Here is a 24,080-nt window from a genome sequence, read left to right on the forward strand (position 1 = left end):
AGTGTCCAAAAAAACACTCGAACTTTGTAACCCCCAATTTGGAATATCTTTGAGGACCAAGCTGTAAAATAATAGGAAAGCAAATCTTTGACATGGCCCATCCCCTGCTTTCTCTTCCCCCATGAAACCCTTGCCCTGCTACATCACCTGTGCCTATGTGTCGACCATGTCCATGTTTCTCATGGAACCTTTCTCCTCAGAAATTGTTGCCAGCCAATCACAAGTCCTTGACTGACTGACAGCAGCTGAAATTTCAACTCTGAACCATAGCCTTGCCATCCCACCAACTGCCATGTCAGCAATTTCATTACCCAATTTATTACTCATGGCCATAACCTGATCTTAAGGTATGGAGTAAGGTCAACTTGCTGCCAGCATTCTGCATGCTGCTCACATGGGATTATACCTTTAGCCTCTTCAGGTGTGCAAGTACTTGGACTGAGAAGCAAAGTTTGTGCATTAGACAGCACGTGAAAGATCAAAAAATAGCTTGAATTAAAACCAAGCTTTTCCTCAGTGATGTCCATCTTGATCAGATGTATCTGTCAAGTCATCAAGTCATTCCATCAAGGGTTGGTAATTCTTCAATGTGTTAAAATATATTCTGAACAAATGACACGTACAAAGTAGGTTAGCATTGTTGACCAATTATGCTGTCAGATAAAGACTAATTTCAGGATAAATAATAATTACACGTACAAACATAATGATTGTGTTACAGAGAGTTGCTCTATACTCACATGAACAACCTTAACCTATTTCCAGAAATAGTGAAATAAAATGGGCTTGTAACAGAGGAAGAATTTTTAAAAATCATCTTGTTTGAGTCATCCTGCCAATGGGACGCAGTTAAAGTACCACATCTGTCTGACATTTTCCATATTGGCTTCCCTACAGTATGGAAACAGACCCTTCGGTCCAACAAGTCCACACCAACCCTCCAACGTGTAACCCACTTCTAATGAACATGGGATATTTCAAAGTCCTTTGAAGCCAGTTAAGTATTTTTGAAATATGGGGACCTCTTGATGACCAGAGGAAGCAATGCCCCACATTCCCTAAGAGCCCTTCTGGAGTTTATGTCCCTGCATATTTAATAGAAAATCACCACAATTCTAATAAAATAAATTTGTATATCTGCAAAAGCTCACATCTCATGTAATTGCATTCCACTATGCCACCAGTGGGACAAAGAGCGCAGCTAGATATGTGGGGCTGAATATTTTTGGACCCCCTCCTCAGTTTTGGGAGTGAAAAGTATGTTCAATTTCCCAGGCAGCTACCATGTCTCACTTGTCTGTCAGTATAGACGCCTCAAATCATCTACTCAAACCCTCAACATGAGGGGATGGATCAGAGGGGACAAGGATGATCACCTCTCTGTTGGAGAAGAGGTATTGAACTGATGGAAGCAATGTCATCTGTTCAAAATTGCTGAGCACAATATCTGCTGTCATGTACAGATTCAGACATTCCCGGTGCTGGCAAGTGCATTGAGCAATGTGACATAACTAGCCATGCTACCTTATATGAAAAGTCACAGAATCGCAGCCAGACCTCTCTGCCCATTGGGATTCATGACAGCTCAGAAACCAACAGGCATGCTCAGATACCAACTCACCAGCCACAAGACCCACTACCCATCATGTGCAAGACTAATGTAATTTACAGGATTCCATGCAAAGACTGGAAACAATATATAGGGCAAACAGGCAGACAACTAGCAATCCACATACACAACCAGCCACTAAATGCCATGACCAGCTGTTCCTAGTAGCCATACACACAGAACCACAAATTCGACTGGGACAACACAACATTCATAGGACGAGCTAAACAGAGGACAGGCACAGAATCCTGGAAGCATGGCACCAACAGACTCGATCAACAAGCACATTGACCAAGACCCAATACATCGACAACTACAACAAACAACCAGAACCAGCAACCTGAAGCAGCAGCAACGGAAGCAAATAAATTACAGAAGAGACAGTACAGCAGTGCTTCACAGGGGGCTCAGAAGCACTGAAGATATCACCTAGGCAGGGGACAACACATCTGTCAAACAACTTTCCAGCTCATCAAGCATACCCACAACCATGACAACTGGCACCCAGGCTACAAATCTTTCCACAAACCTTGAGCAATGACATTGTAAACTAATGTCATTGCAAACTTCAAGGCATGTAGTTACAACTGAGCACCAGTGTCACAGCTCCCCCCACATTCCACTTTCACAATGACAGTGCTAAAAGGGAACTAAACAGAAGTTAGTGAGTCTTTGGATCTCCCTTCTCCAGAGAGCGGTAGAGTCGTTCAATATTTTCAATGAGGAGTTAGATAAATTATTGGCTTACACAGTATTGAAGGTAGAAAGAAATGTGGTCTACAGGTCACAATCTGATCAACAATAAACTTAAAGAATGACAGTGCGGGCTTGAGAGGCTGAATCACCTACTCCTAGCTTGTCTACTTGCTTGTATCACTCTGGATGTTGAGTGACTGAAACTAGAAACTGTTTATTTGGGTGCCACACTTGACGGAACCCTCACATGCAGGCACTACTTCATCAAGAAAACCTGCAACAACCTCCTCAGTAAACTGTTCAATTCCTTGTGGGGATCACAGAGGAAACACCTAACCACCTCTGCTCTTGGCACTACATACTCAACTGCAGAATTCTGTGCCAGTGCCTGCACACAACAAGCTTATTGATGTCCGACTCCACTGAACTCAACAATGCTCATCATTACTATACGTACCCTTCTAACAACATGAATCCCAGTCCTGAGCACAGTAAAACAAGAACAAAACAGTGACTGAAAATAACCCCAGCAATCAGATGGCCTTACAGTTTAGCCAGGCTTTATGAAACAAATGTGGAATAAACAAAATTGTTTAAACTAAAATTAACATTTTTTAAAAAGTATTGATACTAGTTCACCCAGTCAAGCACAGAAAGTTCATCATTTTGCAGATGGACTTACACCTGTATGATAAGTTTCAATTATGGACATATAACACATTCCCAGTGCTGTTATGGCACATATTCCAGACCAAACAGGGACTGTACATTTAAGACAGTCAAATGAGATCGCAGAGTCATAAATATATACAGCATAGAAACAGATCCTTCAGTCCAATTCATCCATGCTGACCTGACATCCTAAATAAAGCTAATCCCATTTGCCAGCCCTTACCCCATATGTCCCTAAACCCTTCCTATTTATTTACCCATCCAGATGCCTTTTAAAGTAGTAATTATACCAGCTTCCACCACTTCGTCTGGCAGCTCATTCCATTTTAACATGAATACTCTCCCTAATCTGTCACATCCAACAGAAAGAGTACATCACTCTACTAAAGGCCATCTTTGCACCGTAACAATCTACACAGAAAATAGCCCTGTCTCACTGCTCTAAAAACACTGCTCTAGGCTAGCTTAGCACCTATCTTTTTATATTTTAAAGTTTAATCAAGGGACAGATCTCAGTAACAACACGTAATAAAAAAAAACTCCTCTTACTGTTGTAGATTAATGAAAGAAAAACAGTAAGGTTACACTTTAAAAAGCCACGTAGCTGCTTCCTTGCTATGAGCTGCCACACACAGGTTTCTCCAAGGTCAGCTGTGAATTTTGCTGTTTGCTTCTTTATCTTAGAACAAACTCTGATGTCCAGAGATACTTGAAAACGGGCACCAAAAGCAGCAACTGTGCAAGTTACTGCTGGGTCAGACAGCAGTGTAGGTTTCTTTCTCCATTTGAATCACTTCACATGTGGTCACTGCCCTTTGTCTGTCTTCCTCCTTTTAAAGGTTTGACCTTTTTCTTGGCAAAGTTCCAAATCAATGCAACAGCTTATAAAACAGTAATTACTGCTTCTAGAATTCAAAAAATCAGCACCAGCACCGAAAATATCTCAAAAAAGGAGCAGCTCTTACAGCCACAACTTTTGCCTATCCTCCATCTTGGATTACCCAGAATCCTTGGGTGATGCCAGAAGCCTGTATCGGTCCTGGACTGGCATGAACTGTCACTACATCTAAACACCTATCCATCAGCTCAATCGCAACACGCTCACGATTCAGTATCAGCTGTCTATCAGCCCGCCTGCTTCTCACTGCATATTCATGGCTATAACACTGCTAAAACTAGATTGTCCTTCTCACTTAGATTACAGACAGATCGAGCCAACATTAAGGGGGGAAAGTCTGAGGAAGGAATCAAACAGTCTGGCAACTTCCACCATGTACTTCCTTCAGGAGTGTACAATATGTTTCAGCTTGCAATGTCTCTTGAAATGAATTATGCAACATTGCTGAATACGAGCAATGTATTTCACTTTAAGGTATGTGAAACATATGTGTAAATATTCAAACCCTGACCCAGAGAAATGGTATAAAATAATTGCCTTCAGCTTGACAGTTATTTAAGGAGGTTTTGCTCATAAAAGCCTTGCCCCTAGATATCTGCTATTTATTTTTTCAACCAGATTTTATGGCGTTTCAGCTGCTTCCCCATCAATTTTTATACTTCATGACTTGTTTTTTGAGAAATGGTTTGCCTTATAAATTCTAAGGACTAATATGAGCAATCAGTACAGTTTGTACAGTACACCTTCTCTGTAAGGTATCTGCAGTGACTCATTTTTAGGACTGTTGACTCTATCAGCCTATTGAAAACAGAAATCATTTTGTCATTGAAATAATTGACAAACACACTAGTGCTGGTGTCTGCTGAAAGAGGTTTCAGAAAGGCCAGTATCGAAAAGAGTCAGATGTATCTCTTGGCTGGGCAGGTAATGCTGCAGTAGTCGGGGCCTCTTATCCAAAACTCCAATCTAAAGTTCTGAGGATATGGGTTCAAACACTCTGTGGCAGATGACTAAAGTTTAGTTCAGTGAAGAACTGGAATAAACACCTCGTCTCATGGCAAACATGCAGCCACTGTTAATTGTTGTAAAAACTCACCTGGTTCATTAATATTCTTTAAAGAAGAAAATCTGCCATTCTTACATACTCTGGACTATAAACAACTTCAGGCCCACAACAATGTGATGGACTTATAACTGTCCTCTGGGCAATTAGGCATGGGCAATAAATGCCAACTTAGCCAACATCCCGTGGACAAATACTTATGCAGTATCCAAAGTGGGATCTAGCTGCCTTTAAAACTGATGAACTCAGTTTTCCGTCAATTGAACTACTTACTTCAGAAAATTAACAGAATACAGTATTAGAGTCATACAGTCATACAGCATGGAAACAGACCCTTTGGCATGACAACCAAGTTTCCCAAACTAAATTAGTTCATTTACCTGCATTTGACCCATATCCCTCTACACCTTTTCTATTCATGTACCTGTCCAAATGTCCCTTCAGTGTTGTAACTGTATTTGCACCTACCATTTTCTCTGATAGTTCATTCCACATATGCTCCATTTTGCCAGAGCGGCGAGTAGAGAAGGAGGAATGAAGCGAGAGCAGCCGGAAAGAGTAAGTTTTCCTGCATAAAAAGGGATTTACCTTGGGAGTCTGGCCTCCATTTTGCCAGAGTGGTGAGGAGAGAGGGGGGCGTGAAGCTGCCGGGAAGGTAAGGGCTTAATTTATATTTGGGCAGTGGCTAAACCCGAGATACTACACGTGTAGTATCTCCCTCCTGCTGACAACCCCCCCCCCCCCCCCCCCCCCCCCCCCCCACCCTCCAACCGGAAGAAAAAGACCCTGTAAGGTAAGGCTTTTATTTCTTATCTTTCTTTTTCATTTATTTAAATACATTGATTGGTTTTAGTTAGTTGGTAGAAAGCTAAGCTTCAAATGGCAGGGGACCTCAGACCCGTGGCATGTGACTCTTGCTTGATGTGGGAGCTTAGGAACGTGTCTGACGTCCCTGACTCTTACACTTGGATGAAGTGTGTCCAGCTGCAGCTGTTGTTTGACCGCATGATGGCTCTGGAGCTGCGGATGGACTCACTGTGGAGCATCTGTGATGCTGAGGAGGTCGTGGACAACACGTTTAGTGAACTGGTCACACCGCAGGTTAGGATTGCTGAGGGAGACAGTGGATGGGTGACCAAAAGACAGAAGAAGAGTAGGAAGGCAGTGCAGGTGTCCCCTGCGGTCATCTCCCTTCAAAACAGGTATACCATTCTGGATACTGTGGGGGAGATGGCTCACCAGGGGGAGGGCAGCAGTTGTCAAGATCATGGCACTGTGGCAGGCACTGCTGTTCAGAAGGGCGGGAAAAAGATTCGTAGGGCCATAGTCATAGGGGATTCTATTGTGAAGGGACTGTTATAGGAGGTTCTGTGGCTGAAAACGGGACTCCCGGATAGTATGTTGCCTCCCAGGTCAGGGATGTTACCGATCAGCTGCAGAGCATTCTAAAAGGGGAGGGTGAACAGTCAGTTGTCCTGGTCCATTTCGGCAACAACGATATAAGTAAAAAGCGAGGTGAGGTCCTGAAAGAAGAATTCAGGGAGCTAGGAAAGAAGTTAAAGGGGAGGACCTCAAAGGTAGTGATCTTGGGATCACCAGTGCCACGTGCTAGCCAGGGTAGAAATGAAAAAATAGGCAGGATGAACACGTGACTTGAGAAATGGTGTAGGAGGGAGGGGTTCAGCTTTGTTGGACCAGTTCTGGGGAAGGTGGGACTATTACAAAAGGGACGGTCTACATCTGAACCAGACCGGAACCAATGTTCTTGGGGGAGTTTTTGCTCCTGCTGTTGGGGAGGTTTTAAACTAATGTGGCAGGGGACTGGGAACCAGAAGGGAAAACAAGTAGGCAGTGAGGTGGAGACTGGAGATGGTAAGAATTATGAAGATAACACTAATAAAGGGAAGAGTAGGCAGAGAGAATGTGAGCGCAAAAGAACTGGTGGCCTGAAATGCATCTACTTTAATGCAAGGAGTATAGTGTGTAAGGCAGATGAACTTAGGGCTTGGATTGGTGCCTAGGAGTATGACATTATTGCCATCACAGAGACTTGGTTGAAGGAAGGGCATAATGATTGGCAACTGAATGTTCCAGGATATAGATGTTTCAGACAGGACAGGGAGGGAAGTAAAAGAGGGGGTGGAGTTGCATTGCTGGTCAGGGACAATATCATGGCTATGCTAAAGGAAGACACTATGGGGGTCTTGGGTAGTGAGGCATTATGGGTGGGGCTGAGAAATAAGAAGGGTGCAGTTACATTATTGGGGCTGTATTACAGGCCTCCCAACAGTGAGCGTGAGGTAGAAGAACAAATAGGTAAACAGATTATGAATAGATGTAGAGGCAATAGGGTAGTGGTGATGGGAGATTTTAATTTTCCCAATATTGACTGGGATACACTTAGCGTCAGAGGTCTGGATGGGATAGAATTTGTAAGAAGCGTCCAGGAGAGTTTTGTCAATAGTCCGACGAGGGAAGGGGCCATATTGGACTTGGTACTGGGGAATGAGCCAGGCCAAGTGGTGGAAGTTGTGGTGAGGGATTTCTTTGGGAACAGTGACCACAATTCTGTAAGTTTTATAACACTCATAGATAAAGAAGAGAGTGGTCCTAAGGGAAGAGTGCTAAACTGGGCCAAGGCCAATTATATCAAAATTAGGCAGGAGCTGGGAAATGTGGATTGGACACAGCTATTTGAAGGGAAGTCCATATATGAGATGTGGGAGGCTTTCAAAGATAGGTTAAAGATAGTGCAGGATAGGCATGTCCTATTGAAGGCAAAGGATAGGAAAGGCAAGACTCGTAAACCGTGGATGACAGGAGAAATTGTACAACTAGCCAAGAGGAAAAGGGAAGCATACATAAGGTCTAGGCAGCTAAGAAAAGAACAGGCCCTGGAGGAATATCGGAAGAGTAGGACAAATTTTAAACGAGGAATCAGGTGGGCCAAAATGGGTCATGAAGTAGCTTTAGCAAGCAGAATTAAGGAGAATCCCAAAGCATTTTAATTTTATATAAGAAGCAAGTGGGTAACTAGAGAAAGGATTGGTCCACTAAAAGATAGCGAAAGAAGGCTGTGTATTGAACCTGAGAGAATTGGTGAGATTCTGAATGATTACTTTGTATCAGTGTTCACTGAGGAGAGGAACATGATGAATGTTGAGATTAGAGGTAGAAGTTTGATTAGTTTGGATCACGTTGGAATAAATAGGGAAGATGTGTTGGGTAGACTAGAGTTTATTAAGTTGGACAAATCCCCAGGACCGGATGGGATCTATCCCAGGTCGCTGAGGGAGACAAGAGAGAAAATACCTGGGGCCCTGACAGATATCTTTGTGGCATCCTTAAATACAGGTGAGGTGTCGGAGGACTGGATGGTTGCTCATGTTGTCTCCCTGTACAAGAAGGGTACTAGGGATATTCTGGGTAACTACAGACTAGTGAGCCTGATGTCGGTGGTGGGGAAGTTGCTGGAGAGGGTACTGAGAGATAGCATCTATTTATGTTTGGAAAGGAATGAGCTTATCGGTGATAAGCAACATGGTTTTGTGTGGGGGAGATCGTGTCTTACCAACTTGATAGAGTTCTTTGAGGAAGTGACCAAGTTGTTAGATGAAGGAAGGGCTGTTGATATCATATACATGGACTTTAGTAAGGCGATTGATAAGGTTCCCCATTGTAGACTAATGGAGAAAGTGAAGTCACATGATGTGCAGGGTGTTCTCGCTAGGTGGATAAAGAACTGGTTGAGCAACTGGAGACAGAGAGTAGTAATTGAAGGGAGTTTCTCGAAATGGAGAAAGGTGACCAGTGGTGTTCCACAGGGGTCAGTGCTGGGGCCATTGTTGTTTGTAATATACATAAATGATCTAGAAGAGGGCACTGTTGGTATGATCAGCAAGTTTGCAGATGACACAAAGATTGGTGGAGTGGCAGAAAGGGACTGTCAGAGAATACAGGAGGATATACATAGACTAGAGAGTTGGGCTGAAAAGTGGCAGATGACTTTCAATCCAGACAAATGTGAGGTGATGCATTTAAGCAAGTTTAATTCTAGAGCGAATTATACAATGATTGGAAGAGCCTTGGGAAAAGTTGATGGGCAGAGAGATCTGGGAGTGCAGGTCCATTGTATCCTGAAGGTTGCTGCACAGGTGGATAGAGTGGTCAAGAAGGTGTATAGTATGCTTGCCTTCATCGGACGGGGTATTGAGTAAAAGAACTGGCAAGTCATGTTAAAATTGTACAAGACATTGGTTCGGCCGCATTTAGAATACTGTGTACAGTTCTGATTGCCACATTACCAAAAGGATGTGGATGTTTTGGAGATGGTGCAGAGAAGGTTTACGAGGATGTTGCCTGGTATGGAAGGTGCTAGCTATGAAGAGAGGTTGAGTAGGTTAGGTTTATTTTCACTAGAAAAAAGGAGATTGAGGGGGGACCTGATTGAGGCTTACAAAATCATGAAGGATATAGACAGGGTGGAGAGAGACAAGCTTTTTCCCAGAGTGAAGGATTCAATAACGACAGGTCATGCTTTCAAAGTGAGACGTGGAAAGTTTAACAGGGATACACGCGGCAAGTACTTCACACAGAGGGTGGTGGGTATTTGGAACATGTTGCCAGCAGAGGTGGTAGAGGTAGGCACGGTAGATTCATTTAAGATGCGTCTGGACAGATGCATGAGTAGGTGGGGAGCAGAGGGATACAGATGCTTAGGAATTGACTGACAGGTTTAGACAGTACATTTGGATCGGCTCAGGCTTAGAGGGCCGAAGGGCCTGATCCTGGGCTGTAAACTTTCTTTGTTCTCTTTGTTCTGAACCACTCTCTGTGTGGAAAACGCGTCCCTTAAATCTTCCACCTCTTACTTTAAAAATATGACCTCTTATTTTGAACTGCCCTACCCAGAGGAAAAGACCTTTGCTAATCAACTTACCTATGACCCTCATGATTTTATAGAATTCTGTAAGGTCACCCCTAAGTCTCCTACCATCCTGTGAAAAAACTCCCAGCCTATCCAGCCTCTCCTTATAACTCAAAACCTCCATCCCGGTAACATCCTTGGAAATCTTTTCTGTACCCTTCCCAATTTGATAATATCCTTCCTGTAACAGGATGACCAGAATAGCACTCCAAAGCTGGCCTCACCAATGCCCTGTATAACTGCAATGTGACATCCCTGATCCGATACTCAATGGTCTGATCAATGAAAGCAAGCATGCCAAATGCTTTAATCACTCTGTTTACCTGTGACACAACTTTCAAGTAACTATGTACCTGAACCTCTCGGTCTCACTGCTCAACATTATTTCCCAGGCCCCTACCATGAAATGTATAAGTCTTGCCTTTGTTCATCTTCCAGATTGTAACACCTCACATTTATCCAAATTAAACTCCATCTGCCACTCCTCTGCCCATTGGCCCAATTATTCAAGATCCCTTTGTAATCATAGATAACCTTATTCACTGCCACTATACCATCAAGTTTGGTGTCATCTGTAAATTTACTAGCTATGCTTCCTAAATTCTCATCCAAATCACTTATATAAGTGATAAACAACATTGGACCCAGCACTGATTCCTGTGGAACATGTCTAGTCGCTGGCCTCCAGTAATAAAAACAATCCTGCACCACCACCCTCTATCTCCTACCATCAAGCCAATTTTGCACCCAATTGGCAATCTATCCCTGAATCCCTTGCAATCTAACTTCACTAATTATTTGACCATGCAGAACCTCATCAAAGTCCATGTTACCAACATCTACCACTTCGTCCTCATCTAACTTCTTGGTCAATCTCTAGCAGGCTATTTGTCGAAACCCACCAAGTTACATAATTCCTCAGATAACTGAATACTTTTTGAAGTACTTCTTGTAAATCTCAAAATAACTTTTCCTAGCCTATATATATTTCCATTATTGTGTCAGGTCAATTAGTAAATTGGAACACTAGAGATTTAAATACATTTCAAAACCAGAAGAATAGATATACAAATTTGCATCTCATACTGAAATAGAATGGCCAGTTAAAAATACCTTTCAAACAAATACAATCAGAGACTTTGACTGCTGTTTTCCCCTTCCTGTTTAGAATACTTTCAGGCTGAAGTCTGATATGTTGAATATCTGATTGCTATGTGCACTCCATTTGTAACATTGCATTCTTGCAATGAATTAAATGTTCCATATCACAGGCGTCTCCTTAATTCCACTAACTATATGATTTACAGGTTTATTTTGGAAAATCTGTACGGTAGTCACTTATTTCAGGGACATATGAAGTGCAGACTGGTTTAATTGGCCAAGGTTATGTAGTGGCCTGTCTGTGCCAGCCTACAATAGACTTCAACCTTTTCTTGACTTAGTCATGCAAATATGATGTAGTGTACAAAAATAGTAACAGGAGTAAACATACATGTTTAGATGTCCCTGCACTTGACAATTTTCTCCCCAATATCTAATGCAGCACTCTGATGCAAACTAATGGGATTTTGATGCTCCCAATTCCGTTAGATGAATTTGTCCAGTAGTATCAATTAGATAAACTTCAGGTTAGTATTCTCCAACAAATCAAATGCACCAGCAAACAAGCAGAGAAAGCATCAGGAAGTAACAGCAACAAATTAGCACTCCAAGACAGGTAAATTCTGTTGAGTTATCAAACAGTGGCAAATATTTGTATGGAGCTATTTGTGCAAGCCCACATGGATCAGAGAATCATAGAATCCTTACAGAGTGGAAGCAGGCCATTCAGCCTCACAAGTTCACACTGACCCTCCAAAGAGCATCCCACTCAGACCCCTACCCTATCCCCTTAACCCTACATTTCTCATGGCTAATCCACCTTGTCTATACATCTCTGGATACTGTGGGCAATTTAGCATGGCCATTGTACCTAACCCACACATGTTTGGAATGTGCGATGAAACAGGTATAGGTTGTATAATTCTAACTGAGACCAGTTGCCTCTCAGATTGAAACAAGGTTTACAGCGTTCTTCAATGAAGTTCTCCCATTTTCACCACATAAAGTTAGATGTGGCATGAAGCAGAGTGACAGCATGAATGGTGTGGTCTGCTGACTTGTGTCCATTAGCCAACAATACCTGTTGAACATCAGGACGGTTACCCTCAGATGATGATTTAAAGATTTGAGAAAGCACATCTTCATTTTGAAAATCTGAGTTGCCGTTGATTTCAAAGCAACGTATCAAACTAAAACTAAATATCAGTACTTGCCCTTACTGCCTTATTGTGAAGTCAAAAATGTCTCACATTTGCAAAGGACATTATTAAAATTCATGAAAGGAACGCAAGAATTGAGAAAACAGGTCAATCATTTAGTCATCTGTAAGTAGATGCCTCCCTTTCAACACATGCATCTGTTCCACCTCTCTGCATCTCCATTGTTTGTTCCTTTCTGGTTCCACTCTGTTTATGAGTGCAGGCCTCAGGAATCAGTCCAGAATTTTATACTTAACATCCTTGATTTACCTCCTGCTACGATAGCTTGAAAAGCAGCTAAGTGAATGATTACGTAACACCCATGAAGTCAACCTGCCAGCCTCACTACTTCATGTAGAGAACAGAAGATCTGAAATATCATTGTAATCTTGAAAATACTTATCTGAATCAAACAGAATGCTAAATCACATCATCAGTGGCCCGGTGGCTACAACCCCATCCAGCATTATCTTCTTTACACCATCTGTTTTGATGCTATCCTGCTAGCAAGAGGCAATCTACAAGCACATATGTGATCATTTAAATGAAACTGTTCTACAGAGAACTCATTAGAAAACAAGACTGTACCAAACAATACAAACTAAATCTCTGTTGTGTGGATTGAAGAACACACTGCATTATAATATCAGCATAAAATATTCTTCACTCATTTGTGAACGAGGCAATGACAAAGAGCTAACTCTGATTCATGTCTATATTATGAAATCAAAATGTATTAAAATGTGTAAAAAGGAAGATTGTTTATCATGTGATCTTGCTTCAAAGCTTTTCAGTGCATTCTCTCAAATGTTGGACTAACGTGTGGTTCCACTGCCAGGCCAGGCCACCGCACCGAGTCCCTCTCCAGACACCCTCCTCTGACATGTCACCTTGCCAGCGGTGCCAGCGGTGCCTACATAAAGATTCTGCTGCTGCTCGGCCCACACTCACTGCCGCACCAATGCCACCAATTAACAGGCCAAAAATGTATGAAAATGTGTAAAAAACGAAGATTGTTTTTCATGTGATCTTGCTTTCAAAGCTTTGCAGTGCATTCTCTCAAATGTTGGACTAACGTGGTCAGAGTATTTGAAGGACAAATTGCATTCAGTGCAAGTCAAGTTCTGCGCCTTTTGTAAGCCCAGATGCAATCCTTATCTGCAAAATTAACCATATCTCCAATTAGGTTATCCATATTGGGACTTCCAACTAATTTGACTGACATGTGGGTTTCAAAGAGATTCTGAAAGGAAGTAATAGGTTGAATTTCAAAGTTTTTGATTTTTAAAAAATTCACTAGAAAACTGATTACTATTTTTCAAGCTATTAAAAAAGGGGCATTGTCCATTATTTAAAATTGAGTTACTCACAGTTGCTGTATTGACACTGATTTAAAGTGTTTACTTTGTGTGATCAACCAACCTGCAGCTGTGTAATCAAACCTCACAGAGCTACAATCTCAGATGTGTTGAGGACATTTTTAAAGCGAAGTTTATTATCAAAAATATTTAGCTTTTATAATTCTGACAAAAAACACAATGGACACAAACTTTAATTGCAATTTTTTCTTATTTCATGGGGAATGGCTGACACTGGCAAGGCCATGATTTATTGTCCATCTACAACTGCCCTTGAACTAATTGACTTGCTCAGCGAATTCAGAGGACAGTTACAAGTCAACCGTATATTGGTATAGTTAAGAGTTTGAATTTATGCTAGAATCGCTGATTGTAAGGATTCTACTCCATCATATATGAAACATATTCTGTTTCTTTTGTTAATTTGAAAAAAAACATTCATGTATCATTTGGTGTTGAGCTCAACATTTGAAAGAAAATTTCCAACCAAACATGAATTACATGATTGAACAATTTTATTTCTATGGCTCTAATTCTCTTTGAATAGATTGGAAGTCATCTTCCAGTGTCCTGCTACTTTGCTACTGGCATCCTCTCTATTCTACTGCAAAAATTATAGGAGACACTGGCTGAATTATTTAAATATACAGTTACCAGAATTATTATTGGAAGAAAAAAGGTCGTCAGAATAATTTATCAGTCAGCACCTCATGATTTTTTGTTAAGGATCAGAGGTTCTTATTATTTACTGAGGACAGTCTTGATTGCTATTAAACTTACTATGGATATAAATCTTGTTTGTAGTGTGTGTTAGGAAAACAGCACAGATTCATGTGGCAACATACTCTTGACATGTGCAATGAAGCATTCTATGAGATGGAAATGAAATCACAATATATAATAATGATGCACATGCCAAGTAAAGAGATGGCATCAACTCCAAGGCTCACAGATTACAGTGTAGTGCCAAAAGACTAATTCAAGCAGCACTGAACCTGAGTAATCATGTGGATGCAAGACACACTTCAGTAATTCCGAATTAGAATTTATTGATGAAGTACTCAAACATAAAGCACAATTATTTGGCACAAAATAAATCCAACGTAAGGTTTTGATTTCAAAGACTTGGCATGCATCATGACTGTCCAGAACTCTGGACCTACATCCAGCTCAATATGGAGCAAGGTAGAGTTCCTTTTATGATAACCGAAGAGAGGATTTTGATGGCTCCAATCATTTCGCAGGATCAGTAAAATGGGCCAAAATAACAAAACTATCTGCCACTTTGCCTTCAACATCATTCCACAACACTGTGAAACAAAACAAAGTTCAAAGTTCACAGCACATTACAACTGATGTTGGACTCTGCACACAATTGCAGGAAATAGAATAAACAAGTATTTTTAATTTGATAAGGCTCATTTTCTAACATAATTCTCAAACTCTCATATAGTGAAGTTCTTGATTGTCTTTCAATTTCTTGCAAGGTCCAAGATGGTGAGAGGGTACCGGGCTATGTGTGGACTCTTATCCAGGGCTCATCCACTCCCATCTGCTTTCGTTTCTTTTCTTTTCATTTTTCTTTTCTTTGGCCGGTCAATTGGCGGCATTGGTGTGGCAGTGAGAGCGGGCCAGGCAGCAGCGGACTCTTTACATTGGCCCCACTGGCAAGTTGACATCTCGGAGGAGGGTGGCTGGAGATGGATGGCACAGCGGTGGACTGGCCTGACCTGGCAGTGGAGCCAGGGATTCCTAGTTGCAATTGCAGCAGGAGTGGTGACTCCTAGTTATTGACGAGGCAGCAGCAGAGCCAAGGACTTTGTGTTGCAGAGTGAGTGGGGGTTCAGCATGGGACTCCAGTGGTGGCCAGATGGGCCCAGCGGTGAATAGATGGCGCCGAAGGAGTGGCAACTCCTATAATGGTGGGTCCAGTGCAGACAGCGGTGAGGGCAGTGTTGGTGGGTTGGTGGTGGAAGTGCAGCTGGTGAGTCAACTCTGGATTCATGGAGGAAGCGGCAGACTGAAGATAGACTCTCTTCCAGTTATACCATTCTCACCAGAGAAAAACAATCATTCCATGCTTCTGGATACCCTCAGCCAACATGAAAAGGTTGGACTCAGCAGCCTGCTCCAGTGTTCTGGTGCAGTGCTCTCCACCACATGCCGCCAACTCTAGCCATGTGCTACATCTCTCCCATGTGCTAATATCTGTGCTGGCTGAATGAGGGTTAGTTAGATATGATTGCTTGTCCTGAAGCTCGGCTGAAGTAGGGTGGAGGCAATGTGAAGGGTTAGTGAATGAGACTGGGACCCAAGTCATGAACAGAAGGCGAGAATGAGATTTAGCCCCTTTACATTCTGAAGGCTTGCTCTGAAACATTGCCTGTAGTTGCTGACCACACCTGCAGTGCACTTTGCATGTAGCCCAACATGCAGTCTCCCACATATCAATGTCCCCCTTCTGGACAGTGAATTAATGGAATCAGCTCCACCATTAGCATGATGTTGTAAAGTGCCTCTACTACAATCATTAGCTCCTGCTACCTCTCCAGGACACACTCATGGTATCATTAACTACAATAAATCCAATGTAGACCCACTTGTCCTGCAGAAACAACATACAGATCCTTTTCTGAAGAAGAAAGCATTAATTCTGTTCCTGTCACCACAGATGCTGCCAGACCTGCTGAGTTTCTCCAGTATTTTCTGTTTGAAAGCAGATATAAGCTTAGTGTCACCAGGAACATATTTTATGTCTGTGGCAACGCTTGACAGTTAGCACCACACCTCTACTCTGTGCACCTCCTGGAATATGTTGAACACGCAAGTGTTCACGCTATAGATGATAGGTCACTCAGTATAGGTGCTGCATCCAGATGTGAACCATTACTTGGAAATTTTTGTGCTTGTGCCAAACAACCCATCTTGCCAGAGTGCAGAGGTCACAGAGCCTTGTCTGACATTGTGGCAATGATCAGGTATTGTCCGCTATTTCTCTCACAATGGAGGTTGTCTCTTACTATTTATCACTTTGGGTGGCTTTCATTGGTCAATGCAACATATGGTGCTGTGATGTCTCCAGATCTCCTAAACCAGGAATGGAAGATTCTGGCAGTGAGTCACACCTCTTCTCTGCTCCTTCCTCAAAGAGCTGTGACATTCTGGCCTGAGAAATGGAAAATAATGCCTGTAAGACTTCCAGGTTCAAATGGTCACACACATATGTCTGCTGCATACACAACCATGTTCCCAATCACATCAATTGGATGAGATAGAGTGAGGAGGGGTGGCGGTGATGAGCTGAATGGAAGCATGGTAGCTTAGCCTTTGTTCTTTTCATTCCCAGATGGCATGCTGCCCTTCCAATGGCAAATTACCTTGCTATCCTGCCCTCTCTGAGTAACAACATTACATCATGTCGTTAAAGAGCTGTGAAAATCCTCAAAGCTCAATTGCACAGTTGCACGCTGAGAGCTGAGTAGAAAAGAGAGTAGGTGGAAGGACAAAGGTGTCGTGTGTCAGACATGGACTGAAGCATCGTAGTAATCTGACTCAGTACAGAATGTGGTGAGGAGCTGATAGTACAATGATGCTTTCATTTCTATAGCAGTGACCTTCTCCAGCCTTACCTTTGTCGAGTGTGCTCTTTCATTGTCGGTGAATTGGCAGTCATGATGACTTTGAGCTCCTTTGGAACGCTCATGATGGGTCATCTCTTCCTGTGACCAGTTGCAAAATACTTACAACTAGTGCTCACATGACCACTGATTGGCATCTGTTTCTGGCAAAGCAACATTTATGTCCACCTCCTACTTCATGGCATGAACTCAGTAGAGGCATTCCTTTTATATCTTGACTGAGTCACTTCTCCCACTTTGAGCCCACCTCCACATTTGTATTGCTTCAATGCCCATGGACTGGACTCCATCCAACACCTTTTTATTTCTCAGTGCAAACCTCTGGCCATTCGGGTCAGTTTCTGCTGGGACAAGAAAGTTCCTAACTTTGCACATGTAATTCTGGAGCTTTAGTCCCGATTCAGTGGTATAAATTCTTTGTCACTGCATCTTGAACATCATGAGTGAAGTTCTCTTTTAACTCCTCCCTCAGTTATTGTTATAAATCTAAATCTCAGATTGCTTGAGCAACCTTTTAAACTAATTTGACATATGTAATTAAATATAAAATCCTTGTGCACAAAAAGCTGCAGCCCATTTATCTTCATCAGTTCAGAGATACTACATTAAATAACCAATAAATTGTTAGAACATTAAGCTGAAAGAGATAAATTCTCCAACGCAGACAGCAAAAAAACTTTACATAATTTTGACAAGTACATTCACTGTCATTAAATTAATTGATATTGACATAACAGGCAATGCATTCAAATAGTTCTTGATTTCTTTCTGGACATATGAATAAATAACCAACAAGACCAACAAGTCTGAGAAAATGAAAATCTGAGATTTATATATGTGTGATGTGGTGACTTTGGTTGGATTTTTCTGGCTATAGCCCTGGCATTCTTTGGAATGTGTTACCTGCATATCGACACCATGTACAGGGGGTGAAGTCTCATTGTTGGTTGGCTGTGTTGGTTGGATTCTCAATTTTTTAAAGATGTCAGTTAATAGCATGATACATTACAGACCAGGATTTTAGAACTTTTATCCTTGAAAGTTGCCACCCAGGTTGATAGGGTTGTTAAGAAGGCATACAGTGTGTTAGCTTTTATTAAGAGAGGGATTGAGTTTCAGAGCCACGAGGTCATGCTGCAGCTGTACAAAACTCTGGTGTGGCCACATTTGGAGTGTTGCATACAGTTCTGGTCACCACATTATAGGAGGGATGTAAAAGCTTTGGAAAGGGTTCAGATGAGATTTACTAGGATGTTGCCTTGGATGGAGGGAAAGTCTTACAAGGAAAGGCTGAGAGACTTGACACAGTTTTCATTAGATAGAAGAAGGTTGAGATGTGACTAATTTGAGATATATAAGATATTTAGACAGTTAGATAGGTTGGACAATGAGAGCCTTTTTTTCTCAGATGGCGATGGTGAGCACGAGGGGACATAGCTTTAAGTTGAGGGATGATAGATATAGGACAGATGTCAGAGGTAGTTTCTTTACTCAGAGAGTAGTAGGGGTGTGGAGCACACTGCCTGCAAATGTAGTAGACTTGCCAACTTCAAGGGCATTTAAATGGTCACTGGATAGGCATATAGATGAGAATGGAATAGTAAACGTTAGATGGGCTTCAGATTGGTTCCACAGGTAGACACAGCATTGAGGGCCGAAGGGTCTGCACTGCACTGTTCTAAGTTCTATGTTCCAACTGTAGCCATTGCGATGCTGTGCAAATATGGAAAAAGTGTCAGCTTTCAATCCAGATGCCTTGATGATAAGAGAAAGATATGGTGATGGATGGTTTGTCTTTTCATGGTAGAAAGCTTCCCTTCCCAGAAACCGGAGTCTAAAGATTTTAATACCGTTAGCTGAATGTTATCAGAAATTGGCTAAGTGTCATTTTCATCAAGTTTCACGGAGGATACCTGTCTGCAGAGACTTGGTGAATTTTCTCATGTTATCATCCCAAATTCCCTGAGATACTACACCTCAACTACACCTCTCTTGTATGATGCCAGCCGCAATCAACCACTCGCTATACACAGAAGTACTTTCTGGGATATCCCAGGACTCTTGGTGCCAGTGCGAACATTGGCCCCCAGCCATGCATCCAGTTAAATGGTGGGAGTCTGGGTTTGCCCTGCACCATTAATGCAATGGCACAGCAACCACAAACCAACACTTTTCACAGTACATTGGTGCCACGGCTGACATCCCTGGCACATCCCTATATCTGTCATTGTTTTAGCAGGAGGCTATACAGCTCACCTGATGTTCAATTCATTCTTTCTTACAGCCCTCTCTAAATCACTCAATGTTGCTGTAAAGTATCAGACAGATGATGATCCTCCTGCTCAATGTTCTATCCTTCTTGGAAGACTACGGCTGCTCTCCCACTCCATGACCTCCATGATATCCCCTCTTTACCTCCTCCAGTTGCCTGCTTCATTTCACAGGTCTCACTCCAGCAGCTGTCATATTTCTGTGGTAGTGTCCCTAGATATCCTCTGTATATGAAAACACTGGACCTTTGTCATCTGCAGGAAACAGTATTGAGGACAATAGACCCTGATCCTGCTGTACCACCTGCACATCATGAGGGTAACTTCAGCTGCCACCTCTTCATGTGCAGGCTGTCCAGCATCTGCTGCTCCTTCAATGCTTCCTGGCCCATCTATTCCTCCTCCATTTCTCTGTACCTTTGTTGCATTCCAGCAACAGCGATGATAACTCTTATTGTACCTGGATCCATTGATCATATTTGCAATGAACCTGTTGGAAACAGAAGAACAGGGCCTTAGTAATGTGAGAAGTCAGCATTGACATCATGTGGAACTTTGGCACTGGGCCTTATTCTGGTGAAAGTCATATCACAAAGATATTGTAAGAGATTGCAAATGCTGCATGAGTATACAACCCTCTTCCTCCCAACCCCACAAAAGGGAATCATATATGTGCATGTTTCATTACATTTACAGTTCAAGTTCAGAAGGAATCAGTTCGTGGCCTGGAGGTGACCTATCCACAAACAGCCTTCCCCTACTGCTTGAATAAAGCAGTAATGTAAACACTGTTATGGACCAGAGCAAACCCCTCAAAAGATATCGAGGAGATAACCTAGACCCTAACTTTTACCTTATATAGCAGCAAGTGTAAGGTGTTGCATTCCAGATTTGATTCAATTGGTCAAGCTACTAGGTTGTAAGCAAAACACACTTTATTCTTAGATGACAGTTAAAACGCAAACAAAAAAAGAACTGGCATAACTTTAACACTGTTGAAATACTCAGCAAAATAATCTATTATTTTATTACTACCAACTGTTCCCATATAGCAGCACCCGATAAACACACCCTTGGCAAAGACAAATTCAACAAAACAGATTTTCATCACTTGTGATCTCCTCCAAACCAGGAGAAAGGAAAATCTGACAGAATGAATTTAGCAGCAGAGAGTGAACTCCAGTTTTTTTGCAGCAGGAAAGAAAAAGCTGTATCCAGCACCTTCAACTTCAAAAATGCCAACTTCACAACTTTGAAAGCAAAACTAAAACCCTGGGTCAGAGTGAGCCTGACTCCACCCAATTTCTACTTTAAAATAAACCCCAAAGCTATTGACAGTACAGTACTCCGCTTTCCATGGAGTGGACACCTCGACACCAGGTTTACAACATATTGCTTCAAGAGAAACAGGACTGATCAAAATCCCTCTTACACACACATATTGTCACAATGCAAATTACAATGAGTTTCAGTAAGTTGCTTTTTAACAGCAATTCATTTCTCAGCTGTTTTTGCTGTTAAACTGTCCTTTTCCCGGTTAAGTCAAACGTTAATACAGAAAATAAAAAATGTACAGTCTTTTGTCCAAGAAGTAAAACGAAAAACAACTGACTCTGCCAACTCTGGGTGCAGTCACTGTTATTTTCCATTTGTAGCTCACATTTAAGAATCAAGAGACTGTGGAAGGCATCACAGGTCATGCATGGCACTGTAAGTCCCAGGATTAGCCTTGTCACCAGACTCCCCCCACGCAGCACTAAACCTTCATAACCCTTTTTACCTGGTACTCCCTGGACAACCCATCACTATTGGTCCCTAACATGTTCACATGCAGAGGCTGGAGTTGGGATTGTAACTCTCATTCTTAATCCCTAAGCCATGTGCCTACATTTAATAATTTCCATCATTCCAATGCACACTCACCACATCTAAGGTTACATGGTGACTCTCTTCACACCTTATATCCTGCCTGATACTCTTGGCTAACCTCCTTTTATGTGGAATTGCCCTTTTCATTAACCTTGTCCTTCTCTATCTCAGGTTGTTGCCTCCAATAACACCATTGAGTTTTCCCATTACCCCAATACAACAGCATCACCTGCTACCTCTTCCTTGATCTCAACTCCATAGACCACCTCCAAGAACTGATGGACAGTCACGTCTTTGACAGAACTGGATGTACAGTCCCATCGGCTGACTGACCAAACTCCTGACTGCTCTCTGTGCAAATCCCCAACTGATGGTCAATGAATTCCCTAACTGCTTGCACTAGACCTACAGGACTGGCCAGGGTGGATTCTCAAAGTGGAATGAGATGGATCCAGACTTTGATGGCCCCCATGCAAACAACAGACTGTGCCTGAGCCACTGGCTGAGAGTGGATGATGACCTTGATGGACTGTACAGAGCTCCCTGACTGACAGCAGCTCTCAGCTTTCCCCACCCCCCCTCCCCCACCCCTCTCAACCTGACTGAGGACTATTCTCCTTCAGTTTGGGGCACTGCCATCTGGTTGATGCATATGCATTGTGTTTGTAATGTCGGCTGCTGGCATATGGCGTAGGTGTGAGATTGATGTATCACTGTGCTGTACGGCTTGACAGCTGATTGCTTACAACCATGACAAGCTGCCTGGCTTTCTGTTTTTGGTAAACAGCGAGGTAAGGCAGAAGAAGTTAGAGTCTTTAAGTTCCATCTGAGAGGGGAAAGTGTGAAAAGACAAGGTGAGGAAAGGTAAGGATGCTGTGAGCGCCCAAGGAGGTGCAAAGTGAATGTGCAATGACCGAGTGATCAGCACTGAGACACAGTTTGCTCCAATCCGTGCACTGGGCCCCTGAACCTGCGCCCCCCGCTCCAACCTCGCCCCCACCCACCCCCCCAATGCCCAAGCAACAGTATCGCTGGTGCACTTCAAAGTGCAACATTGAAGTTCAGAATCATCCTGCAAGTAGATCAAAGATTAATCAACTCATGGTGATATTGTGAGGCTGGTATATATCAGACCTAATGTCTGTGGATGTTGGGTACATGTGATCACTGCCCACAGCGTTTGCCCTGAGATGCTGGTGCCAAGTGTCCAAGATGGAGAGCAGGAGAGCAGGCAGTAAACTGGAATCACCAAGTATCCCCTCTGCCTTTCATTTCAGGAATTCTAGGTGTTTTAGGTGCATATTAAAGAGGTCAGATTAGGTAATGTCTACCTTAAATACACTGAATATCTTCGCCTCCACAGCGTACTGTGGCAATGATTTCCACAGATCAACTATCCTCTGGCTGAAGAAATTCCTCCTTACTTCAGTTCTAAAGAGTTATCTCTTCATTCTGAGGCTGTACTCTCAGGTCCTAGTCTCTCCTACTCAGGAAAACATCTTCTCCATGTACCCTCTATCCAGGCCTCTCAATAATTTGTAAGTTTCCATGAGACACTCTCTCATCTTTCTAAACTCCATTGAGTCGAGATCCAGAGTCCTCAACCACTCATATGACAAGCCCTTCATCCCTGGGATTGCTTTTGTGATAATGAGCTAACCTATGAGATGATCTATCTCATATGCATCTGCGCGATTATTACTGAGAACCTCACCTGGACATCCTAAGCTCGGTTTGAGAATGTGACTATTTGTTTTTGATGTTGAAAAGGGTCTCTCAATATCTCACCCAACTTTCCCTCTGCTGTAAACACTGGATATCCTCTTGAACCTAAGCAACGCAATTTTACAGAAAGAATGCATTAGATTGAGAGAGGGAAAAAAACCCACCAGATACAGTATCCCTCTCAGAAAGACAATTGAAATGCACCATCCCAATGACTGGGAGAATTAGGACAATTGCATTATTGTGGTCAGCTGAAAATCTGTTTCTGCCAACTGAAACGCTCAGCTCTGGGTGAACAAGGTACAGTAATTTCATTCAGTAGCATTTACAACATGGTTTCCAATTCTAGCATTCATCTTCTAATCATGTTGAACTGTTCTATTTACTGTTATCTCAAAAATATTCAGCAAATAGGGAAAATTATATGACAAGTGAATGAGGTCTGACACCTTTTCTGAAAAAAGAAAATAAAATCACATTAACAGATACTTTATCCAAACATAGTGCAAGGTTTCCTTTCTGGCAATTATTCTAAATTGTTGGTATTAAGAAAATCATTACTAAAGAGTAGACTCATGAAACCAGAGCAACAGAAATTAAATTCGTCATTTTCAAATGTGAAAATAAATTATCTTTTATTGGACTCGGTTCAAATATAATTAAATGAGTGCAAGTAATTATAATAAGGTACTATACTGGAGTAAGGAAAATAAAATAATTCATTAACCTATTAATCTTCATTTGTGTTTCACTAAAATGGCTGTGTAATTTTCTTTATCACAGTATTTCACCAGCATGAAGCATATGCCGGGGCTATTTTTCTGAAAAAAAAAGGTGAAAACGTGCTAAATGGATGCAAGACAGATATAAATGCCTGTTGGAAAGTCTGGACTTACCATGCTATTTTGGAGCTAATTGGTCATTATCCTGATTTAAACATGTTTGCTGGTGTTGAAAATTACACCTGCACATTTGACAATTAAGTGTGAACTAGAAACAATTTTCATGGAGCAGGAAATGTAGCCTTCCTTTACCCAATCCTACTGAAGGTGTGG

This window comes from Chiloscyllium punctatum, chromosome 26 (assembly GCF_047496795.1).
Source record: "Chiloscyllium punctatum isolate Juve2018m chromosome 26, sChiPun1.3, whole genome shotgun sequence".
Taxonomy (NCBI): domain Eukaryota; kingdom Metazoa; phylum Chordata; class Chondrichthyes; order Orectolobiformes; family Hemiscylliidae; genus Chiloscyllium; species Chiloscyllium punctatum.